The sequence below is a fragment of the Chiloscyllium plagiosum genome, unplaced genomic scaffold (assembly GCF_037043375.1).
Source record: "Chiloscyllium plagiosum isolate Xiang-an unplaced genomic scaffold, Cpla_swu_hap1 HiC_scaffold_14, whole genome shotgun sequence".
NCBI lineage: Eukaryota > Metazoa > Chordata > Chondrichthyes > Orectolobiformes > Hemiscylliidae > Chiloscyllium > Chiloscyllium plagiosum.
This window is the reverse complement of record NW_028270152.1, coordinates 80,827,117-80,847,204: the sequence shown is the minus strand read 5'-3', so window position 1 is coordinate 80,847,204 and position 20,088 is coordinate 80,827,117. Positions and strand designations below refer to the sequence as shown.

General features: G+C 42.7%; 1 protein-coding gene across 1 annotated transcript in view; it reads left to right on the top strand.

The window, feature by feature from the left end:
* The window catches only part of LOC148147998 (putative G protein-coupled receptor 139), a 69,446-nt gene that overhangs the window by 39,810 nt on the left and 9,548 nt on the right, over positions 1-20,088 (top strand). The window lies entirely within an intron of this gene.

Here is a 20,088-nt window from a genome sequence, read left to right as displayed (position 1 = left end):
CTACAGATCAGGCAATATGCGAAGAGCAGGACAATCGACATATCAGGCATGAGCCCTTCGTCCAGAATGCGGCGGATGTAAGACAAATAGGAGGATGGGGTGGGATTGGCAATAAGGTCACTGGGAAGGCGACAAGAAGATGTAGGTGGGAGTGATAGTGATAGTTTAGAGGGGAATGTGGACTGGATAGATGAGAAGCAAAATGGACATTTAGGAGATTTCAAGAGGGTGATGCTAAGTTGGAGACTTGGATCTGAAATGAGTTTGGGGAGGGGAGATTTGGACACTGGTGAAGTCGCCGTTGATGCTGTGGGGTTAGAGAGCTCCAGCTGTCCTAAAACCTGTTTGCTTCACTCTCCCCTCTGACCTATCGCCATCACCCCCACCTACATCTACCTATCGATTTCCAAGCTACATTCCGCCCACTCCAACCCAACCTACCTAATTATCTCTCAGCCCCATCCCCATCTCACTTTCCTGATGAAGGGCATTTGGCCAAAACGTGGACTCTCCTGATTCTTAGATGGTGCCTGACCCGCTCTACTTTTCCAGCCCCACGCGTTGCGCTTCTGATCTTCAGCATCCGCAATCCTCCCTTTCTCTTGGTCTCTAATAAGAGATGAACGCACTTGCACTCTTTCTGACATGTTACCCGAGAGCGTGATAATTTGTGGAATGGGCACAGAAATTTAACATTCCGTTGTGTAAGATCAGTATGGAGGTCCAAATCAAGATTGGGGCAGTAACATTGGGAATGAGTGACAGAGTTTCAGTACCAGGAATACAATATGTTCTTGGGAATGATTTAGCAGAATCCAAGGTGGGGGAGACATCCCTTGTAGTGGAGAAACCAAAGGAAGACAAGAGTGTCTTGATGCAACTTCTTTTGTGTGTGACCCCAACACACACAAAAGAAGTTGCATAAAGACACTCTTCAAAAGGGCCACAACACACTGCAGTACACCAGAACTGCAAAAAGAGGAAGAAGAACACCTATACAATGTATTTGCCGAAAACGGATACCCGCACAATTTCATCAACAGATGCCTAAGGGAAAGACAACGGAATGAGGACATGCCGCAACCCAAAGGACTAGCCACACTACCATACATGAAGAGCATTTCCGAACTGATAACCAGACTACTGCGACCACTAGGACTCATAACAGCACACAAACCAACAGCCACTCTCAGACAACAACTCACCAGAACGAAGGACCCAATACCCAGCATGAGCAAAAAAAAAATGTAGTGTACAAAATCCCATGTAAGGACTGCACAAAACACTACATAGGACAAACAGGAAGACAACTAACGATCTACATCCATGAACACCAACTAGCCACGAAATGACACAACCAGCTATCCTTAGTAGCCACACACGCAGATGACAAGCAACATGAGTTCGACTGGGACAACACTACTATTATAGGACAAGCCAAACAGAGAACAGTCAGGGAATTCCTAGAGGCATGGCACTCATCCACAGATTCAGTCAAGAAGCACATCGACCTGGACCCAATATACCGACCACTATAGCGGACATCTGGAAGTGACAACCGGAAGCGGCAGATTCAAACCACTACAAATGCCGGAGGAAAGATCACAGAAGTGCTTCACAGGAGGCTCCCAAGCACTGCAGATGTCACCTAGACAGGGGATGAAATGTCTGCAACACAAATTCCCAGCTCGGCGAACAGAATTGCAACAACAAGTACCTGAGCTACAAACCATCTCACAAACTTTGAACATAGAGAGGGAAGCATACTCAGAAAATGAATCAGATGATATTGTCGAGCATTCGTAACTTAAAGATAGAAACCTAAGATGAAATTAGAGGTCACAGAAGGTTAGCACAGATTGTGTTGCTGTTATGGATAGCACATGAACTACCTGTAGAATGTAACCGATAGATACAGAGGTCACGGGCTAAGGTACAAAATACATTTGTATTGGCCTGGAATGCACAAGGATGTGGTTAATGTTTGTCATATTTTCCAAATGATATGTAAGCCACAGGCAGTAAGAAGACAATCACCTTTGTTGCCAATTCCTGCATTTGAGAACACCTCACACGGGTTATGATTCATTGTGTCGGTCCCCTTCCTAAAGTAAAATTGGGAACTGTATTTACTAACCAGAATGGATGTGTATGCTAGATTTCTGGAGGCAATTCCATTCCGGAATGTTAAGGCAAAAATGTTGGTGAAGGAGTTAGTAGTTTTCTTCATGCGGTATGCGCTACCCAGAGAGATTCAGTCAGATGAAGGCACTAATTTTACCCCTCGGCTGTTTAAGGAAGTCATGGATGGCTTAGGCACAGCACTTTAAATCAAGAGGGTACAATACTGAATCGCAGGGAGCCTTAGAAAGTTAGCTTCAGACCCTGAAACCATATTCAGGCTGTACTGTCAAGATTGTATAGTTTCCTATTAGAGACGCCACAAATGTAAAGACTCATTGACATAATGTTCGGACATGAAGTGAGAAGCCATTTGAAATGAGTCAAAGAGAAATTCAAAGGGCTGTAATCAGTGCTCTCACACTTAAATTATATGTCGGAGGTGCGGGAGAGATTAAATCAGGTTGGTGAGTTAACTCAACATCACCTAAAGAGGGCATGGCACGGGATGAAGCAGATGGCAGACGAAAACTCGAAAATACGGACGTTTTCCAGTGGGGAGAAATATTAGTATTGTTACCAGTGGTAGGAAATCCCGCTAAAGACAGATTTGGTGTCCCCTTTAAAATTGAGAAGTTGAATCAGGTAAACTACCTGCTAAAGATACCGGATTTGAAAAAAAAAACAGAATCGGGTATATCATGTGAATATATTCAAATCTTAAAATAATAGAGACATCGAAATGAGAAAATAAAAACAGGTGTTAGTTCCCACCTCGCAGCGTGATGACTCAAGTCTCGATGTTATGGAGTATTGTGTGCCCCAAAATACTTTAAAAAACACGCAATTCCTTGAAGAGTGATGTAGGATAGGGTGGTATTAGTTCGAGAAGCAAAGAACATAATTAGTTGTTAGTTGCAGCCGTATTAGGACATTTGCAGCATCAAGATTGGAGGACTAACGCTATTGTTCATCGGGTGGAAGTAGAGAATGTTGTTCTGATAAAACAACACCTCTACAAACTTAGTCCTCTCAAAGCCACCCAGTTCCAGACAGAAATGGATTCGACACTCAGTGAAGATATCATAGAACCAAATCAGAGCCAGTGAATTTCGCCCATTCTGTTAGTTCGCAAACCTGGTTGTTGCATAAAATTTTGTGTGAACCAGAAGGTCAACGCTGTAATGAAGTCAAAGTCCTACCCAATACCAAGAATGGGGGACTGCATATCTTTAGTTTGACAAGCCACACACATCACGAAGTTGGACATACTGCATGGTGTGGCAGGCACTTCTATCAGAGAAAGTGAAAAATATTTCTGCAAGTGTAACCCCAAATGGGCTATATCAATTCAAAGTGATTCCCTTTGGAATGAATAATTCACCAGCCATTTTCCAGCCAAAGTTATGGCTAGTTTAACCAATTGTCCAATTTGTCTGTATCATACAGTAATCTTCAGAAAGTCCCGGAAAGATGACATGGTACAGTTGGCAGAGCTCGTTGAATAATTACAAGGCGCAAACCTGGTGATAAACTTAAATAAAACAAAATTTGTGAACACAGACGTGACATTCTTGGGAAATAACATCGCTCATGCAAGATTGACCCCAAGGACCGCAAAGGTGAAGACAATCAAGGAATTTACGTGACCAACCTCCATGAAAAAGGTGTTTGACTCTTCAGACTCAAGGCACTCTATTGGAAGTATGTTCCAAACTTCAGCAGTGTAGTGGCACCATTAAACAATTTGCTGAAGAACAAAACAACGTTTTGGTGGACTGAACCATGCTAGGAGGCATTCGACCATTTGAAATCTATATTAACCACCAAACCAGCTTTAGCTACACTAAACTTTAAACAACCTTTTACAGTCGCCATCGATGCTAGTGAAATTGGAGTTGGAACTGTCCTCATACAGGAAGATGAGGATGGGATTGAAGTGCCAGTTGGTTACTTTTCGAAGAGGATCAACATCCTCCTGAGGAAATACTCCACAATCGAAAATGAACGATTGAGTTTGGTACTGGCTTGACATAATTTAATGTGTTTCTCACAAACAATGTGTCGAAGACGATTGTGTACACGGTCCATAATCCTCTTACATTTTAGAATGTTTTACAAATAAGAGTATGAGACTAATACGTTGGGATCTTATGTCAAAGACTTTAAATGTAAAAGTCATACATGTTGTGGGTTGCAAGAATGTAATCGCAGATGTGTTGTCGTGGATCTAACTAATAGTTCTTCGATGAGATATGTCTTATTTAATGTTATACATACATAAATATTTGTGAAAAAGTTAACGTGAGTTTATATTAAAGTTACATGTATGTTAGGGTAATGTGTCTTAAATGTATAGAAAAAACATCTTTTCGTTAGGATGGTTCATTTTTTCTGAAGATGTGGTTGCATTTTAAGAGAGTTAAAAGCAGCATAATTGCTTTTCAGCATAACTGAAAGACACTGCACCAAATTTCTCAATAAGGCAACAATGTAAGACTTGGACGAAAAACTCGAATAGCTCATTGCCTGGAGACAGAAGCAAACTCGAAATCGGACAATCAATTTAGATTATTCCGCAAAAATTTCAATCTCCAATCCAGTTTGAATTTAGTATTTTGACAATCTTAAAAGCCAATGACACAACCCAATCCTTTGGGGTATAAATTCAGGAAAATTGAGTAGTTGGCAGGAGGACTGCCAAAGCCCAGCTTGTAAGCAGACTGCCTGAATTATAGCTCTCATATAAGGTACCTTTTCGATCAGTAACCGCTGAGGCAGAAATTTCTCAGACGATGAACAGAAGACACGGGAAGATCTGAATGCAAGAACGAAACCTTGCCTGGTTCAGAGATATGAAGTCTTGTTTTGTAATTCTTAATTGGGAGATTTATCGGACTAGTTTTATAGAAGGGAAAGTAGCAGATAAGTGAGAGCAAGGAATGCAAATTAGTTGTTAGTTAATTATGCTCTGTTATACCTTAAGTAATAAAACCGTAAATGTTTACTTTAAATAGTTCTTAGCCATTCGAAATTTTACAGATTACTGCATGGAATAAATCGTTGCTATATTTCTGGTTTTAAATTAAGCAGGAGGGATTTCCTCGTGTCTTATGAACCATTCCAAATGTGACCGTTGGCTGTTGTTTTGATACCGCAGTTGTGATGTTGATTTGATAACAATTTGAATTTAACTAACTAGCTTTAAACATTCCCAGGATACCAGCGTCTAATGGAATTTGAATTTTATTGTTTTGACACTGACAAACCAATTAAAGTGTAAGAATTTAATGCGTCATAGCGAGTATATCAACCCGGTATTTTGAAAATTAAAGGACAAGCAACAGTCATCAAACAACAGAGTACCTGCTGTAGAACCAGAGGCTAACTGCCCATAGAAAACATTCTGTATCAAAGGTAACTTTTCTTATAAAACCTACCTGCAGTAAAATAAAGATGACTCTGGGGGATCAGCAGCTCCAAGAGTGAAGGCTCCGAAGAAGACAGAGACTGTTTAGTCTTGAGGTTACATGCATCTAATGGTTAGTAAGTGAGTTATTGGAACAGCATATGTTTATAGAGTCAGATGGCATGTAGTTAAGAAAAAGGGTGTCATATATTTGTGAATATTTGTTGTGTAGTGTTCATCATTAGATTTAAGTAACTACATTTTTATTGTTCTTTAAATATTGGAGTGTAGCAGTACTGTCAATCATATTTTAACATATTCTGTGGCGAGCTTTTCTGGGTGTTTGTTTTAATTAACGGGGTTCTGCCCTCTGTGTTGTAAATGTCCTTCCACGTTAAACCGTATGCCTGCAGTTCGTCCATATCCTTCTAATACTTCCCTATCCATATATTTGTCCAACCGTTTTTAAATGTTGTTAATATACCCACTTCAACCACATCCAGGGCAGCTCGTTCCCGATGCCTACCAGCCTCTGCGTAAAAGATGGAGATCCTCAGGTTCCCTTTTATTCTTTCCCCTCTAATCTTAAACTGATGCTCTCCAGTCCTCGATACTCCAAAACTTCGAAATAGACTGTGTGAATTCACCCTATCCGTGCCTCTCATGATCTTATAAATATCAATAAGATCACAGCCCCACAGCCTCCTCTGCCCTGAAGAAATTGTCCAAGTTTGTCCAACCTCTCCCTCTAACTCAGATCATTGGATGCTGGCAACATCCTTGTAATTTTATTCTGCACTCTTTCCAGTTTAAGAACATCCTTCCGATAACAAGGTGACAAAAACTGAACACAATACTCCAAGTGTAACCTCGGCAAAGTCCTGCATAACTGGAACATAAGTTTTGAACTTCTCTACTCAGTGACCTGATTGATGAAGGTCATTGTGCCAAAAGCCTTTTTCAGTGTCTTGTCTTTCAGAGAACCGTGAAGCTGAACTCTAATGTCTCTGTGTTCCACTACATCCCTTGAGGCCTTACTATTCACCACAAAACTCCTACCATGACTTTACATTCCTAGATTCAAGACCTCTCGCCTACCTATATGAAACTTCATTTGCCATTTCTCGGTCCACTTCCCCAGCAGATCAAAATCCTGCTTTGATTTCTGATAATTTTCCTCACTGTCCACGTTCTCACATATGTGAATTTCATCTGCAAACTTACTGATCATGTCTCGTACATTCCCATCCAAATCATTGATTCGGTTAACAAACAGCAATGGTCCCACCAACGAGCCCTGATGCACTCTACTAGTCACAGGCCTCCAGACCGACAAATATCCTTCCACTATTGCCCTCTGCTTCCTCACATCAGTATAATGGTATATCCAATTTTCCAGCTCCTCTTGGATTACATGTGACTTAACCTTCCAGAACAGTCTACTATGTGGAACGTTATCAAAGGCCTCACTGAAATCTATCGAGACTACGTCGACCATTCTGCCTTCTTCAACATTCCTTGTCACTTTATCAAAAAACTCAAAAAAAAATTGTGAGGCATGATTTCCAACTGACAAGACTGTTCTGACGAATCCTAATCAAATCCTCTGAAAGTAATGAGCGCAGTACATGTTATGTTGATAGGGGGACAAGTTCCATACTTTACCCAGCATTGATTGATTTGATTTGTTGTCATGTGTATAGGGAAAAAAATTATTTGTGTGCAGCAGAGGCAGGTCATAGTCAACATGGACAGACAGGTCAAAGGGTGAAATACAGTTTGGACAGCGTAAGACATACAGGTTACACTGCACAGAACGTGAACTTTACAAGATCAATATGAACAAGATCAGCATTATTTCAACTTTGAGAGTCCATTCATCAGTCCAATATGGTTTTCCTAATGGTTGATATGCCTTATTTAACTCTGCCCACATTTATGTGCAGTCTGCACTGAATCTCATTATCTACGCAATCCCCAACAGCAGTGACAATACCTTCATTCTGAAACAGGTGGTTATTCCTACCAGCTTCTGACCTTGATGGAAAACACTACACTGTCTTCTCAGTTACGGAAGGTGCCTTCTTGAGCCTTCATACAACCATTTTTGCTTCCCTTTTCTCTGCTAGAAAACAAGGGTAGAGTCGCACGTGTGTACCACGAGCAATGGAGCCACGAGGGACAACGTGGATCAGTCAGTCGGTGCAGTCTCGGCTTTATGTGCTTGTCATGTTAGTGCATTAATCAGGAGAAAGTGAAGACTGCAGATACATGAGATCAGAGTCTGGTGCAGAAAAAGCACAGCAGGGCAGGCAACATCCAAGGGGCAGGGAATCGACGTTTCGAGCATAACCACTTAATCAGGAATCTGCATCAATTACAACATTCTATCTCTGTGTAACTGACTTCAGGGACTAAATGGCCACCTTCTCTTCCTACGTAAGTGACTCTAGGCTTATTCCTCGTCCGCGTTGACAGTGCAAAGGTCCAGATCGGGTTACCCCTGGTTCCTTTATAACAGCTTGATGTGTGACAATGCTGTAACTTTAAGAGGTTACGTTCCCCTGGTTTCCTTTAAGAGAGAGATTGAACGATAGTCACCAAGCTGGCTAGCTAAAACCACTTGAATAAACAGCTCGGGAGGCCTTGGGTTTATTTTAATGCAGCCTGAATGGGTCTGTCCAGCTGTCACCTATTACAATTTCTGTTTTGTTTTTATCTGTAGCATCAGAAGCGATTGGGTTCTCAACAAGTTGGAAGCTTCAATGAATGTCTCCTGGCTGCTCCTCTCTCTAAATATTCCCTGACTTGATTTTTATTCCTGGATTGGAGAAATGTTTGTGACAATCTGTTTCTGACTTTTTTTTGCCGAGGGGTGTGTTTATTGGATGTTCTGATATTGGAACAGTTAATTAGTAATAGTTCCTGGGTCTATTATTTTGTCAATTTGTCCAATAGAGTTAAGTCATTCTAAGTGCTCCTTTCTATGGTTTTATTTTATCTATAGCGTTTAAATAAATTGTGTTTTGCTTCACACCGAGTAGATTGGCCAGTCACGTTACATTTGGAACAGACACGTTGCGTTGCTTTTAAAATAAGAAAACATTAGAGTCCAGGCTACCACCTTCAAGTATTTTCGAGGGACTCTGGTGTTGTCAATAACACTGAACTCCTTCTCTGCTGGAGGCATGGAATGGACTATCAATGTTCATTTCCAATAGCGTCAATGGGCTCAATGACTCGCTCATATTCGTGTGAAAACAGCGTTAGGTGCTGAATGAGCTCTTCATTTTACCATGGCAATGGCCACAATCTAGCAGTTTTGTTAAGTCAATGTTACCGACACATTGACAGCACACGCTTGAATGGTGTTCATGTCTCATTGCACATGGACACAGATTGGCTCACGAGCTGAGGGGGGACAACATATTCTGAACATTGTGGAATCTTCAGTGACAGTCACCACTTCTGATTTTATGCTGGGGAGTGTGGGGGCGGGAACACATTGATGAAACAGTGTAAGATGTTTCTGAACTGGAATCTACCCTGAAAATCTCCTACGGAGATATCCCGGGACGAGATGATGGACATCCACGAACCACAGGTATCTTCCGTTGTGCTATAATTGACTTCAACTACTTGGGAGTTTGCTCTGTTTCCCATTAAATCTAGGTGTGCTCAACTCTTTGATGCCAATCTCAGTCAACCATTACCTCGACATCAGTGCCAGTCACTCTTACGTGAGGCGTACTTTTCAACTCTTTTGTTCATATCAATAGCTCATAGTATAGGAACAAGAAGTATTTTATTCAAACAGAGGGTATCGGATGTCACAAATTATGTTTTCAAGACTGTTCAAGAAGCCAGATAACTGAAGGTATTTTAAGAGGAAGTAGATGGGTATTGACCTGTCGGAGAGTGGAGGGCATTGAAGAGGTATTGAGACCGAAAGTAGATCAGGCATGATCTTAGTGAAGGGGAAGGCAAGCTTGGGGAGCAGGGTGTGAACGACACGTACCTGTTTCTGATGTTCTCACATTCTATTATTGGAAAGTTTGAGCGTGTTCTTTTCCTGGATGTTCTGCTATTGAATGTTACAGAGTCTAGATTAGAGTGGTGCTGGAAAAGCACAGCAGGTCATGCAGCATCCAAGGAGTAGGAAAATCGACGTTTGGGGTAAAAGACTTTCATCAGGAATAGAGGCAAGGTGTCTGTAGAGTGGAGAGATAAATGAGAGAGGGGTTGGGGGTGGGGCGAAAGTAGCATAGACTACAATAGGTGAATGGGGTGGTATGGTGGTGATAGATCAGAAAGGAGGGTGGAGGAAGATAGCAAAGATTACAATGGGTGAATGGGGGTGGGAATGAAGGGTATAGGTCAGAGAGGAGGGTAGAGTGGATAGGTGGAAAGGAAGATAGGCAGGTAGGAAGTCACGTGGACGGTGCTGAGCTGGAAGGTTGGAGCTAGGGGTGAGGTGGGGTAAGGGGAAATGAGGAAACTGGTGAAATCCACATTGATCCACATTGAATGTTGCAGTCAGGGAGAGCAGAGGAATTTGTGAGCCATCTCTGAGTGAGGTATCGGGGCTGTATTCACATTGAACCTGTGTCCACAACATGACCATCAAATGAAGCACAATTTGCAGAGTGAAAGTTCTGCAAGGAGACATGAGGGGCCTCTTTTTTTATCCAGTCTTGATTTACTAATTATATTTTCCAAATCTCCCAATCAGTGTGCGACAGTCTAGAGGTGCTGAATGGCCTTCACTGGTTGTATGCACCATGTGTTAGCAGTAAGTGACCTCTCACTGCTCTAGTCCAGCAGGTGTGAGTGGGGCTGAATCGAGTATAGGAATATAGCATTGTGGGGCAGGATTGGGTCATTAGACACTTCGAGACTTTTTCACGAGGCACGAAGATTGTGGCTGATCACATTGTGATCTGAGCCCCACTTCCCTGTCTGTATCCCATTATCCTTTCACTCACTCTCTGTTAAATATTTCACTAAGTCAGCTTTGAATAAATGTACGAGGAGAAAGTGAGAACTGCAGATGCTGGAGATCAGAGCTGAAAATGTGTTGCTGGAAAAGCGCAGCAAGTCAGGCAGCATCCAGGGCACAGGAGAATCGACATTTTGGGCATAAGCCCTTCTTCAGGGATTCCTGAAGAAGGGCTTATGCCCGAAAAGTCGATTCTCCTGTTTCTTGGATGCTGCCTGACTTGCTGCGCATTTCCAGCAACACATTTTCAGCTTTGAATAAATGTAAACAGAGAGGCATAAAGACAATTCCCACTCAAAAGACCCTTTTATAATTTCTCCTCATCCTTCTTAATCTGTCTTAACCAGATATCCTCGTCTGATCTAGTCTGCTTTGCCGGCATTTGTTACATATCCCATTAAATCCTTTGTGTTTATGTACCTATACATATACATATTAAATTTGCAATTGCACCTCCGCACCCCTTCCTCTGACAGCACTTTTCATGCACCCATTACTCTCTGCGTGAAATAGTAGCTCCTGAGATCCCTTCTAAAGCTTTCCTCTTCTCACCTTCAAACAATGCCCTTTAGTTTTATTCACCTATATCCTGAGAAAAAAGACCTTGGCTATTCATATTATCCATATTCGTACTGCTAAGACAAACCTCCATGTTGTCTCCTCGGCCTCTGACTCTTCAGGGGAAAGTAACGTGAATATTTTCAGCATTCTTCCTTGAGGTCAAGCACATCAGTCCTGGAGAATCCTTGTAAATCTTTTTTGCACGCTGTCAAGTTTAACAATGTCCTTTCTTTGACAGAGTGAACGGAATTGTGTGCAGCATTCTTAAAGAATCCTCACCAACGTCCTGTACAGATGCAACATGTCAGCCCAACTCCCATGCTCAGTGCTCTGCCTGATTAAGACAAGTGTTCTGAACACGTTCATCACACTGTCTACTTGCGTCTCCTCCTTCAATGAACTGTAGGTCTGCATCCCTATTCTGTTTATTCAGCAACACTCGGGACACTGCCATAAAGTTAAAAACACCTGCCCTGCTTTACCTTATCAAAATGCAAAATCTCACGTTTATCGAAATTAATCTCCCTCTGCCACTATTTGGCCGACTGGTCCATCTAATGACCGAACTTCTGAACTGTGAGATCATCTTCATCGTCCATTACACCGCCTCTTAGATGTTATCTGTAAACTTACTAGCCATGTCTCTGATAATCACATCAGAATCCTCCATATAAATGATGGAACTCAGTGAACGCATTCTTGTGGCACACAGTTGGTCACAGGCCTCTGGTCTGAAAAACAATCCTCTACCTTCAAACCAATTTTTAATCCTATTGTCTGACACCCTCCGGATCACATGTGACCTACTCTTACTAATCTGTCTACTAATCGGAACCTTATACCTGCTGACGTCCAAAGTGACAATGTATAAACACTGCCTTCAATTTTCTTTGTCACGACTTCAAAAAGCTCAATCAATTCAATGACACATGATTTACATCACATAAAGCAAAGCCATACTGACTGTCGCTAATCAGTCCTTCCTTTTCCAAATGCATGTAAATCCTCTCCCTCATAATCCTCTCCAACAATTTGCCCGCCGCTGATGTCAGGCACATCCGTCTTTAGTGCTCTGGCTGCTCTGTGACTGTTTCCTTTGCTAGTCCCACTCCTCCATTGGTCGCAGTAAATTTTAAATGCAACCAGGTTGATGATGTGGTATTGGTCTCAGACTGAGTCAGGGTCAGTGTTAGGAACAAGTCAGATCGGTTCTGTGAATCTGTTAAAATAGCATGTTTCTTACCAAAACGAAGTTACTTTAACTATGATGGAAAAATGAATGACAAGCGGTTGGGATGTTGCCAATATGAGATCGATATTTTCATTTCAAAATTTCCAAGCAACACACACACACGTTTGATGACAAACTGAATGACAAGATCTCTGCAGTGTCAACGTGAAAGAACTTTGTCAAAATACGAGTTGAACTCATGATAATAGGAAAAATTGAGACAGTGCCCAAAATGATATTCTGCTTCAGAAGTTATTCTGTTCACACAAGCTGTCGTCAATGGGATTTCTCCCTGTGACAGTTGGATTTGACCGAATTCGCTTGGCTTCAGGCAGTGGGGAGATTCCAATGAAATCTCGACAGGAAACCTCCACAAATGGTAACGATGACTGAGTGTGATTTTTTTGAAGCTGGCGCCCATTGTTGTGATGAGTAACGAAGATGGACAGAAAGTGCAATATGCCATTCCTGTAGGCAGATTCCATTTTCTCCCTCTTTGAGTCGAATCACACAATATTCTAATCAGACCCAAACTGGACCATGTGAGATCTCCTTGAACATTGTTCGAACTATCACTCCATCACATTCCCTGTTCCATGTCGGTGCATCATTGCAGTTATCATACACAGAGCCATTTCCTTAGCAGAAAATGAACCCACATGATTTGAAGATGTGTTTATATGTGTCTGTGTCATTTAAAAATTAAACGTTTAATACATGTGTTAAAATGAACGTATGTATTTTTAACAAATACAGAAATTGCTGGCAAAGCTCAGCAGTTCTGCCAACATCCAGATGCCTTTTATATGCCATAACCGTGCCACTACTTCCTCTGGCAGTTCATTGCATGCAAGCACCACCCTCGACGTGAAAAAGTTGCCCCTAAGGTACCTGTAATACTTTGCCCTGTATTTGTGGACTCCCTTACCCTGGGGAAAACAACTTGACTATGAATGCTATCCATGTCCCCCATGCTTCGATAAACCACTCGAAGGTGCAAACATGACTCCAATCAATATGAATGGCTGTATGTTCAATCATCTCGGGCCTACATTTTGCAATTCCATACTGACATCTCTTCCTTCTCCATCAAAGTACAACTCTAAATTCATTTTAGTCAACGTGTTCAGACATATGATGACACACATCTGTGGGACTTGTAATTAGACCGAGAAGTAGGGACACTACCACTACTCGGCAATAGCCCCTAAATATGCAAAATTACTCTTGTGTGTGTTGTTTATCAGCCTGTTCTGTTATACTGTGAAGCACCTCCGCAACAGCCAGGACCTGAATATAGACCGACTGTTCCAGAGCTCAGGACACCATCATGCAAGTTCATGAATTGGTATCAAACCCAGAATACTGGCTCCGAGGCAGGGGCGCAACCCACTGCACAAGGCCTAAAATGCCCAGATTTTGGGTCACATTTTAAATATGAGCTTTCCGCTCGCTGTGGATTCATTAAAATCTGGTTAACTTTACTGAATTACAAAAAAAAATGCAACACATTGGCCTTAACTGTAAATAATATGTGCATGTGTTCTGCCATTTAGATAAACTATTGGAGGTTGACAAATGTTATTCCCTTTTTCAAGAAACGGCACAGGGATGTTACTGGAAATTACAGACCAGTCAGTCTTTCGTCTGTTGTGGGCAAAGTATTGAAGAGGATTCTGAGAGACAGGAGAGGATTCTGAGAGACTGGATTTATGATTACTTGGAAAACCATCGTTTGATTAGAGACAGTATGTTTTTTTGACCCGGAATGTCATTGATCACAAACCTTATTAAATTCCTTGCAGACGTGAAAAATGCATTGATGAAGGCAGAGCAGTGAAGGTGTTGCACATGGATATTATCAAGGCTTTGATAAGCTTCCTCATTGTAGGCTCATTCAGAAAATAAGAAGGCATACGATACTTGGTAATCTGGCTGTCTGGAGACAGGATTGGCTTTCCCACAGAAGGCAGAGGGTGGTGGTGGATAGGAAGTATTCAACCTGGAGCTCGCTTGCCAGTGGTGCTTCGCAGGGATCTGTTATGGGACCTCTGTTCTTTGTGATTTTTATAAATCACTTGGATGAGGATGTAGAAGAATCGGATACTAAGTATGCCGATTACACAAACGTTGTTGGAGCTGTGAATAGTGTGAAGGGCGGTTGTACATTGCAAAGGGATATTGACAGGATGCAGAATTGGACTGAGAAGTGGGAAATGGCGTTCTACCTGGAAACGTGTAAAGTAATTCATTTCGGAAAGGCAAATTTCGGAAAACCAATGCAGGGTTAAAAGCAGGGTTCTTGACAGTATGGAAGATCAGAGGGATCCTGGGTTCCATGTATATAGCTCCATCAACGTTGCTCCAGGTTGGTAGAGTTGTTAAGAAGATAATTGGTTTATTATTTTTCAGTTGCAGGGTGAATGAGTTTCAGAGCTGCGAGGTTTTGCTTCAGCTTTGTAGAACACTGGTTTGACAACACTTGGCCTATTGTGTTCAGTTCTCGTCCCCTGCTTACAGGAAGGATTTTGAAGCTTTGGAGAGGGTACAGGGGAGATTTATCAGGATGCTACTTGGACGAGAGGGTATGCCTTATGAAGAAAGGTTGAGGGAGCTAGGATCTTTCTCATCTGTCCAAAGAAGGATGAGAGGTTGACTTGATAGAAGTGTACGAGATGGTAAGAGGCATGAATAGAGTGGGCAGCCAGAGAATTTTTCCCATGGCGGAAATGGCTGTCATAAGGGCACCTAATAATAAGGTCATTGGAGAAACGTTTATGGGAGATGTCAGAAGAAGGGTCTTTAGGCACAAAGTGGTGGGTGCGTGGAATGCCGTGCCAGCGGTGGTAGAGTCAGATACATTAGCAACATTTAAGTGAATTTTGGACGGGTACATGGAATCTCGAAATGAAGGGTTGTAGGTTAGTCTGATCCTCATGAAGGAGAAAATGGCAGCACATATTCGAGGGCCTGTACTGTGCTGTACTATTCTATGTTCTATTAACATCAGTAATTGCTTGGCTATAATTTCCAGCTTAAATGGCTATTATATGTCGAGTGCAATTCTACGAAAAGCAAATCCTGCAGGCACACCCTGTGCTATCAAGGATCTAAAATAGATATTATTACTGAACACCAGATGAAATGCAAGAGTCTAATTTCTGGCCCTCAAACATTGATCACCATTTTCTAGTGAGAGTGGTGGAGCGTGAGCCTTAGTCACGGGTATGACAGATATATAGTGAGTGTGAGGGAGCAAGAGAATGTGGCGACCCTTACCTGACAGTGGGGAAGGTTATTGATGCTTGTACTGTATTGCTGGACATTTCTTCAGACTGCAGGTACTGCACTGAAATGGATGGCGAGCTCAGACCATATTTGGTGCGTTTTGTGGTGTGGCTCCCTCTCGGAAGAGAATGGTTCCCTCTGTACTAGCTCACAAACCAGGACTTCCGTGCCTCTTTCGACTGCTCAGAGCAGTCTTTCAGTAAGGAAGTTCAACTGTGTGCCCATTCGCCTTTTAACGATGGCACCAGTGCCAGGGATGATGGAATATCCAGCGGCATGCGGGTGACGGTGAGTACCACCAGCCATGATGGGTGTGAAATTCGGGCTGGCATTCAATGAGAGGGACGCTATGTGGTGGGGTAGGGAGTTAATCATGTGGGATAGGGAGTTAATGAGGTGAGTTCGATAAGGTAGCACTGGGAAACTAGCTTGGCCTCGTGCAGACGATCCTTCTTTGACATTCAATGTAAATGTCACTGAGATAAATTATTGTTAGATTCAGCCGAATGAGTCGAAGATGCTGCTGAGCCCATTCACAATTACAAAGCTGCAGAACAAATTTTCATCCAAAACTCCATCATCTAAGCACACAACAACATCCTGTACACCCATCATTATGGAAATATTGTCGCATGTTCTCGATGCTGTTGAAATGTCTTCATTTCATCATTCTGAAACTTGTGAATACATGACAACGTGTCTCAGTTTCCCCTCTCTGTCTATTTTCCAAACATCTCCAGTTTGTTGGTATTTAAACGGAATCACCTGCTATCTCTCTCTCTCTCTCTCTGGCACTGAGTTTCATACCAACAGCACCCTTGTCATTGCACATTGAAGGTATGGAGCGGTAAATGGATGTGAGCTTCAAATCCTGCCATTTCCAGCATGGGCTGCAAGTTTCCCCATGGTGGGCAGCAGTCTAACACAGCTCTGCTGAGCAAGGTACTCGGATGGTCTTCACAGCTCGACATACTGAAAGGGTGACTCCTCCATGCTTACAGAGCATTAGCCAATAAAGACTGCACAGTTCCCTGTGCTGGTCAGACTAGATTTGTGCGATAGATCATTGCACTGCTGTGGTCAGCAGAGCTCCCGGTGCTGGGCAGATATTTAGTCCGGGTTTATAGATCAGTGCGCTGCTGTGGCATGCACACCTTCCGGAGCTAGATAGATATCCAATCCAAGTTTGTTGACTGCATTGCTCCCAGTGCTGCATTGCTCCCAAAATTCTGATCTATAATAATCTGTGCTCTGTGTAAAATTCTATTGTGGGCAGATTGCCGATTTATTTTCACCCATGGAATGAATGAATCCGTAGAGTTTTCTACTCTGGAAAGATTGCTGAGTTGTACTGAGCAGTACACAAAACTAGTCTCCTCAGTGTTCTATCGTTTAGATTAGATTAGATTAGATTACAGTGTGGAAACAGGCCCTTCGGCCCAACAGGTCCACACCGACCCGCCGAAGCTCAACCCACCCATACCCCTACATTTACCCCTTACCTAACACTACGGGCAATTTAGCCGCATGGCCAATTCACCTGACCTGCACATCTTTGGACTGTGGGAGGAAACCGGAGCACCCGGAGGAAACCCACGCAGACACGGGGAGAACGTGCAAACTCCACAGAGTCAGTCGCCTGAGGCGGGAATTGAACCCGGGTCTCAGGCTCTGTGAGGCAGCAGTGCTAACCACTGTGCCACCGTGCCGCCCACGATGATTATATACCTCCACTTGGTTTACGGTGTCTGGGATGGTACTGTGAGGTTGATTGTGAATGTGATATCATGAAACATTTCCACTGATCTAGCAATGCCTTTAGTTCTCATTTTTGTATTTGAACATTCTGTCTCTCACACCATTTATATTGCAGTGTACCCATGCACAGTACATCACGCCGTTGAATACTCACTTTCTTTTCAGCACCCATAGACTCTTCTTTCAGAATCAGTCAGCCATTCCAATCGAGTTTAAGTCTCCATGAAGAAAGAAAGGATGGCCTCTCGGACAACGGCTCTCCCATTGTTACCCGGCTCAATATACGCTCCCCTTCACAACATCACACCGCTAGCCAACCACTCTGAGAGCAATGGGCCCCCTAGGAACATCAGAGAGCAGACCATCAGGGAGTTGGAACAACACTTGCCCCGACTGAACGGTTCAGAATGAACTCTCCAGTATTCAGAGTTTCATGAAGTCTTGTAATCTCTCTCCATTGACGTGATATACATACTTTTTTATTCTTCCTGAAAACATCACAGGTTCACAGTTACCCACATTATACCCACATTTACCAAGTGATTATCCATTGCTTATCCGTTTGCAGATTCTCTACCTCCTCCTGATAACTTCAGTTGCTGTCAACCTTCGCGTAATTTGAAATTTCGTTTGGACGCATTTGTTCTGTTTCCAGCTGACGTTGATATTGGTTACAGATAGTTGAGGCCCAAGAACTGGTAACTGTATCGCTGCAGTTATTAATTTTTATCCCTAATTCAGAGAGTTTTTATAAGATGTTTAGCTCAGGTTGAGGCTCTGGATCTAGGTTTGCTCGCTGACTTTGAAGGTTCGTTTTCAGCATTTTCGTCACCATTTTAGGTAACATCCGAATGAATCACTAGTGAGCATCCGAATGAATCACTGGTCGTGTCGTCCGCTTTCTATTTCTATGTTTGGAGGTTTCGTTGGGTTGGTGATGACATTTCCTGTGGTGACATCATTTCCTATGGTGATGTCATTTCCCGTTATTTTTTTCAGGGGTGGTAAATGGGATCCAAGTCAATGTGGTTGTTAATAGAGTTACGGTTGGAATGCCACACTTCTTGGAATTCTCGTGCGTGTCTCTGTTTGGCTTGTCCAAGGCTGGATGTGTTTTTCTAGTAAAAGTGGCATCCTTCCTCATCCATATGTACAGAGTGGGTCATGTCGTTTTGTGGCTAGTTGATGTTCATCTATTCTTAAATACAGATGAGGAAGGACATCACTTTGATTGGGACAACACGTCCATCCCAGGACGAAATAAACAGAGACAACCTCGAGAATTTCTAGAAGTCCGAATCTCTGTCAACAAACACACTGACTTGGATCCCACTTACCACCAATGAGAAAAAGAACAGGAAATGATGGCACAGCAGCAAATGACATTGCCAACCCAAGAAAATCCAAACATATAAAAAGAAAACAGGCTACACCACCAGTGATGAACTCTGAGGCTCATTGAAGGTATTACTTAGTATGGTGACGAAATGTCTGAAAACGAACCATCTAACTCAGTGAGCAAATCTGCATCCAGTATCACTAATTCATCCCAGCTCGCGGCTCAGTATCCAGTCCTCCGCGTTTATCTATGTAGCAGCCATGAAAGGCTGAACTATCCCTTCCATTCCCTGTGTAACAGGTATGAGAGATTATAAGATCTGCTCCAATTGTTGAGTAATAGCCTCGAAAGGCTGAATGGACTCATTCTATTCATGTGTAAAACTCTTGAAGGACTGAATAGCCTGCTTCAGTATAGGTATAGGTGTGGAGGATGCTGAACATTTTGGAACCATCCGTGGACAGCCCACTTCTGACTTTATGATGGAGGGAAGACCATTGATGCTGCAGCTGCTGATAGCCTCCATCGCCTCATGAATGTCCAGTTTCCATTTGCTAGATCCTTCAGAAGTATGTCCTATTTCGCAGAAGATAGTGCCACGTAACACAGTGGGCAGTATCGTCATTGTTAGGCTGAGACTTTCCCTCCACCAGGACTGCGTGCTGGCTGCTCCTACGGAGACTATTCGAGACAGATCCATCCATGACAAGTCGTTTGGTGTGAATGATAAACCTCTTGCAGGTGCCCTCATCGCTTCCCACAGTATGGTTGCTGTGTATTTGAGGCCTCTCCCTGCTCAGTCACTGCTTGTCCTGTGTAGAGACTCTTGGTGATGGACATTGAAGTCCTACAGCCATAATACGTTCTGTGTCTTTGTCACCGTCGGTGCTACATCCGATTTGTTTTCAACATCGAGGGAAACTGTAGTATCACCAAGGAGTGGGATAGAGGGCAGTAGCTAACCATCATCAGGTGATATTCTTTTTTTGATCATCGTTGATCTGTTGATATGAGATATCACGCCAATGGAATCAGTGTTGGGAAATTTTGTGTAATTCCTTTCCTAACTGTCTCCCACCGTCCCTCCAGTTGGACAGGATATAACTTTTATAGGAAGGTCTGTAATGTTTTAAAGTTTAACTTTGTTTTCTTTATTTTTATGCTTTGCACCAAGATTCAGTACCTTGGGATGGAGCTTGGGGGGAAAATTTGTAACTGAGATTTTGTCACCGGTGGCGACTTGTAAACTTTTCACTGACCTCATGTGAGTACCGATGCCAATAAACGTAATTCATCTCCTATGGAACCACACATAGATGTCACTTTGATTTTGAAGTGGCACTATTCTCGCCCTAGATTGTCTTTTGCCCTTGGAGAATCTT